Source organism: Melanostigma gelatinosum (assembly GCF_949748355.1).
Source record: "Melanostigma gelatinosum genome assembly, chromosome: 20".
NCBI lineage: Eukaryota > Metazoa > Chordata > Actinopteri > Perciformes > Zoarcidae > Melanostigma > Melanostigma gelatinosum.
The window spans coordinates 8,196,287-8,202,725 of NC_136653.1; the positions used below are offsets into that span (position 1 = coordinate 8,196,287).

The following is a 6,439-nucleotide window of genomic DNA, read 5'->3' on the forward strand; positions in this document are numbered from 1 at the left end:
TGAAAAAATACATTTTCCCACATTTGCTGTCTAAGGTTTTCAGGTGAGCGGTCAACTCTGAACTCAGATCTGAACAGTTGGGCTGTTTGACGCGCAGGTGCTTTTGGTTTTTTATCTGTCGGTGAATGAGAAACCGTGTATGAGTGAGAGAGTATGTGTGCATGTGTATCTCCACACCGTATAATGGATACGTGGTAGGTGCCATGGTTACACATCAGGTGGGATCAGTGGTGAAAGCAGCTGTTTTGCACCTGGTGGTCTAAAGCACTCTTTTCTCCTCTCCTCCATCCATCTGCTGTGGTCCTTTACAGACAATACACAAAGAAAGAAAGAATTCAGTTGTAAGTTACACTCAACTAAATTGAAGACGATATATATATATATATATATATATATATATATATATATATATATATATATATATATATATATATATATATACACATATATTCTCTCCTTTTCATTGTCTTCTATTTGTCCCCATGCTGTGAATAACTGCTCCCCCTGGTGGCTGTGTGGGCTCCTTACATCCCACTGGTGACCGAATATTACATTTCATCAACAGAACTTTAGCCTAACAATTAACAAGCACAATATGAGCAGATCGTTTTGAATATTTATATATATTTGTATGTCGCTTTGATCAGTAATAGTGATAACGTCAGTCAGGCTAACTCATCAACCACAGCCAGTCACCAGACTGACATACTCTAGTAGAACTGCGTTGGTAGTTGTTGTAAATGACTCGGAGTACTTCACGCCAGTGGAACAGCCCTGTGTCTGTGTTCCTGTGTGTACACACACATGATTTATATCCTGTGTGTGTGTGTGTGTGTGGGTGTTTGCTTCTTTGTGTGTTGTTAGTAGTAAATCCAGTCCGTCCAGTTCTTCCTGTCAGCTACTGCCTCTGTCCCTGCTTTACTCTACATACAGGCAGGAACAGAGTTACCCAGACCTTTGAATTTAACCCATTAATGACACCGCAGCTCCTATTATTATGGGTGCAGTACTCAGCCTACTGATGTCGGTCTGCTGCTTGATTTGACCTGGAATTGGCTGTGTTTTTAGACAATGTTTAAGTTAATTTATTTATCTTATTCATTTATTTTTGGTACTTTTTGTGTTAGTATTCACTGTGTGAGTGTGTGGCCTCCATTTCATTGTCAGTGTGACAGCGTTGGACCCGGTGGTAACACATTAAACCACATTCAGGACGTCAGTGGAGTTAAAGTTGAACATAAAAGAGAGAATCCATTCAGCCACAATGAGATAGCTGTTCACCGGAGGTATAGTCATTTGGAGGGACCATCAGCGCCGCATCAGTTGTATTCAAAGTGGAAAGATGCATGTTTACATTTCTTGCTGCAGCTTCCTGTAACTGATGACACGAAAATCACTGACCCTGACGTGATTTGAACACGCAACCTTCTGATCTGGAGTCAGACGCGCTGCCGTTGCGCCACAAGGCCCTGCAGCTGTGCATCACGTCTAACCTTTATTGACAATACATGGTTGACATTGCAGACCTATTCCAGCTCTTTGCAGCTTCCTGCAGGGGAGTTCATGTAGAAACTACTGTCGTCACTCTGCTAGTTTCGGTGACTCTACCGTTGGGAGCATCCAGGCCTTGTGTGTGTGTGTGTGTGTGTGTGTGTGTGTGTGTGTGAGTGAGCTGTCTGATTCTCATGCTGTGACTCGTATGCAGTCATAGAGCTGCATGCTGCAGCCTGTCTGTCTCTGCTCGATAGATCTTCACACCGATGATCTAACGTCCATGTCGCATGCACCAGCGATATGAGAGTGTGTTTACACATCTGGTTACTTTTTGTTTTGGTTTTGTGTTGCGTAAATGTCCCCCCCCCCCTTGCTGTTTCAAGTGAAGTTGACTTCACTTATTTCCTTATAAAGATAATGCTGCTGAAATGATGAGAGTTTGTTGGTGACATATTTTGCTCAGATCGTAGAGGTTATGGAGAGGAAGTTGTTTCTCTGAGCTGGCTGAAAAGCTTGATTGAGACCTTTTGAATGTCATGTCCACGGTGTCCTAACACTACCTGTACTATATTTATAACTATAACTGGTGACGCGTGTGTTTGAGTAATTGTCGATGTGTTTGTTGGAAGTTGCCACACAATCGTTCTGGTGCTCTACTGCCACCAATTGGACAGAAGTGTGAAGTAGTTGTTACGCAGAAGAGGAGAATCTAGATCTGTAGGGAGTGGTCTTTAACCAGTTCTGAGAGCCACAGTGCTTTCTATTCTACACACATGTGTCTCTATGAGTCCTCTTGTCTTTGCTGTAAGGATGGACTCAGGATGTCTGACTCCAGATCACCAGCTAGTGTGTTCAAATGATGTCAGGATCAAAGCTTTTCAAGTACACTGGATGTAGAAACGCTTGTTATATGGTCTGTGATGGTGCATTGCAGACAGCAGCACACCGTGTGAACAGCAGCAACTCTTCAGCTCACACATTGAATGAAACCTATAAATATTAGGGTTTGGGATAACTGTAAAAACACGAGCGACATTCTAGGAGTACTGGAGTGATATCAGAGAAGATACTCACAACATCAAGTACAATGAGGATATAAACTCCAATAGCAACACAACGGTGCTTTGAAATACATACACAAGACTCAGACCAGAATCCCAATTCTACTGTTGAACCTCAGTGGGTATTTTTTTTTATCCACGTGAAGCAAATACCCAGAAATCTGCAACTATCTGTCAGAGGGAAGGAGAGACCGTGGTCTCATGTGTGCTTTTTTTATTTAAGGGCAGCTTTAAACAAACTGCTGATAATTTCAAACAAGACTCATCAGCAGGAGTGAATGAGCCTCTAGCCAAATGACACGAGCTCATCCAGTCAGTCAAGGGTGTCTAGGAAGGAGGTGAAAACTTTCATCCCGCTCAAGAGCCTCAGGTTAGACTTTTGAAAATTCATTCGGTGTGGAAAAAAAAGACCTCTGATGGCCATGAAATGGCTGTGATACAGACACTTCATCCGTTCACCAGATGGCAATGTGGCAATTAAAATGACTCCTGGCTCGGAGATGGCCTTATGAAAGAACTCCACAATATGGGTCTGCTGAAATGAGTTTATAAAGAAATGAAATGGGTGTGATATGGCTAATTACATCGAATTAGATTCAACTTTAATGGTCGTTACAGGCAAATTGGGCCATCGCATTAGCATTTAAAATGGTGTGTAAAACTTCAAAACTGTTGTTGTCGCACAAGACAAACTCATTGTCTGACACAGAAGCCGACTCGATTCCCGTAATGAAGTCCTTTGAGCGATTTTGAGTTCCAGACTAATTTGTTAACAAGTAATGTGTTTATATTTGAATCGTGTGAATGCATCCAGTTCAGAGAGGAGAACATGCACAACATGCAGAACTCTGATCTTTTTGATCAAGGGAAAATTTCAAATTCGTGAACCTTAAATCCCAAATTACATGGCAGAACAACGGTTGAGCGTGTCTGCTTGTGATGACATCATAGCCTATAGAAGTGATGAGGAATGAGGATTTAGTTTCAACACTATCACAGATGTGACAGGAATGCACAGTGTTCAATGTAATGTGTTGTGGTTCATAAACTGCACTGTTTTGTCCCCCCCCCTCTCTTCAAACATCATTAACCCTTTACACTTAACTGAGCCTCATCCAACTTGTCAGCTTGCTTAGTGTGCAAGGTGCCATCTAGACATACTCGTGAAGGTGATTTGAGGTGTTCAGAGTCTGGATGGAGAGAGCAAGCCAGCCCGTCCTCTGGGTTCAGTGGGGGGGGGGGGTATCCTCCGGGGCGATAAACGGAAAAGCTCGTTAAAGCAGAAGTACCTCAGTCAGCGGTTCAGTTCAGCGTGTTTTACAGCAGGTGTAGAGGCGTAGAGGCGTAGAGCTGCAGCTTGACAGACGTTGCAGTGACACTTGTGAACCACAGAGAGGCACTCGAGCCCCGGTTAAAGCATGTCTACAGTCTGCACGCCATCTGCTGCACAGAAGGTTCTGTTTTTGTGGATACCAGCCTCAGAGTAACACAGAAAAGACATAAATGCCAGAAACCCGGAGGAAGTGAAGAAAGGAAAAGAGAAAATCAAATTGAACCGAACTGAACTCTCCATATCTGACCGCGCCCCCCTATTTGCGCTAATGCGGCCTGTTTATAATGAGTACCGCATCCATGGCTCCTGTGGTTTAGCCCCTTGGACAATTGGCATTTCCTTGGCCCCCGAAGTTGGCATTGCCATGGCAACAGCGGTCTGGTGCCAATTGGGCACCTGTGCTGGGTCGAGATCAAGCCGTGAGTGAAATTAGCCAAGGCTAAAGCAGGGTCCCAGCAGCTGCCCCCTGGTACCGGAACACTGCCGGGGGAAATCAAAGACTAATTACTCTGTTTGTCTGTGCTGTGTGTGTGTGTGTGTGTGTAGGTGTGTTTCTGCGCTTGTGTTTCTATGTGTTTGGGAGTGAGTGTAGCCTCTTTTGGCTTAGATTGAAGGCCATTGTGTCTGGTTGGCTGTCTCATCTCTCAGACGCAGTAATGCATTCACCTCACACATGGTGACCTCAGTATTTAGTCCATGTTTGTTGTGCAGCTTACCAACTTAGTGCGATTCGTTGTCTTGTGCAGTGGCTGCTGAACCCTTTAGTGGAGCCCCATGTGATTTTTTGCAGTGGTATGATAAAGGTTGAGGTGGAAGAGGAGAGTCTGTGCAAGATGATGTCCCATTATCTTCCAGGTGTAGTTGAGATCAAAATGAAAGACGGGTTCGGAGATAGGTGTGGACCGAGCAACACTGTTTGTGAATAGCTGCCTCCATGACTATCAATGGACATGTTTGATTGGATATTTTGTCTTGCAAGTCACTTTTGTTTCTAATATTTAATTAAACTACAACCACCAGCGCCTGGTTATTAATTCTCCGGTGGACGCGGTGGTTGTAAATGTGGTATAGTTGTCTCTGTAAAGTCTAAAGCTACTCCCCTTCCCCTCAGGCAGAACGATGCAGGATCTGCAGGTGAAATACATGCAGGGGTGCACCAGGCTGTGACACTTTCTCTAGTTTCCTGTCAGCCACCAGCACACAAACAGATCCCTTTAGACTGACACACATCCTCACTCTGACACTCCGATGCAGCCAAACATACGGTTGTGTACTTGAACTTTGAAAGCTGCTGCTGCTGACTCACACTCGCGTGTAAACGTCGTCACCCAGCATGGAGACAATAAGAAAGAACACTCCCACTCGTATGTTCACCTCTAAGAACACACACATCCGTACACACACACCCTCCTTGCAGCCAGCTGTAATTAGCCCAGGACCAGAGTCAGCTCTGCGTCCTGAAAGGCCCAGTGCGGTAGCGGAATTTCATTCTCACCTCCGCTGCTCTGCTCAGAGGCTCGTGGGCGGAAGCAGTTTTTCCATTTCATTTTCCTCCGGGGCTTTGGATTTATTGTCTGTTGCTGCTTGTTTGTTAGGTTCTTAGCTTTTGAACTTCACTTACTCGGGGAAGATTTGTTGAGCACTGTTGTTCTTTTTAAGCAACTCCCTCTTTCCCACTTATGCAGTTGTAATCCCTCACAGTGGGGAGATGCCTCTGTGCTTTTTCTATTGGACGCTGAACCACAGGCCTCTACTGTTGGCAACGCGGCAGTCTTTGTGAGTGCAGGGTACTTCAAGAAAAGAATTGTGAAAAAAAATACAAGTAATGGCCATATATATATATATATACTGTGTATATATAGATGCTCATACTGTTTTCAATTTAGTAATGCTGTGGAACCTGGAAAATCATTTGTATCGAACGAATGGAAGTATCAGAGCATTGTGCTCTGTGGTTAGTATGCTATAGCCGGTCTGACCGCTAACGATGTGGAACAAAGATCACCTGGCGGTCTTGACCATGACAGCCATGCTGAACCCGCTGACGCAGACCTGCCGAGCCACATGCATGGATAACATTGGTCCATTCCTGTTGACAGAACTACCGCCTCAGCTGTATAGCATATGCAGTACGACATACACCACCCCTGTGCCTGGGGTAACAACGATAATACTCCATATTGCAGAGCAGCAGGCTCCTCCGTCTTCTGCGTTGTGGTTTTCTGTAAAGGACCAGAGTCAAGTCTCTCAGCTCGGAGGCAACCCAGCTAGTCACGTAGGTGTCTTTGATTTCTCACCCATGACAGCTCCCTTACAGGAAGAGATGTCTGCCGTTGCGCCAAATTGTTCCTGACATGGCGTCTACTCGCCTGAATACTTGTCTGGAAATGGCGGGGCGTCGAAACCGAGCTGTGGGTAGGCAGCGCCGAAACAAGGAAGAATCCACACAGACAATAAAAAGCACACATTTACACACCTCTGTAGAAAAACAATCATGCACGTACCCAACACACCCACCCACAGACGCAGCCTACTCTACCCCGCTTGTACC

The 6,439-nt window shown here is 44.9% G+C and overlaps 1 protein-coding gene across 3 annotated transcripts in view; it reads left to right on the forward strand.

Annotated features, from left to right (window-relative positions):
• Nucleotides 1–6,439, forward strand: part of LOC306794148 (partitioning defective 3 homolog) — a gene marked incomplete at its 5' end in the record, with an annotated part of 334,738 nt that overhangs the window by 43,098 nt on the left and 285,201 nt on the right. The window lies entirely within an intron of this gene.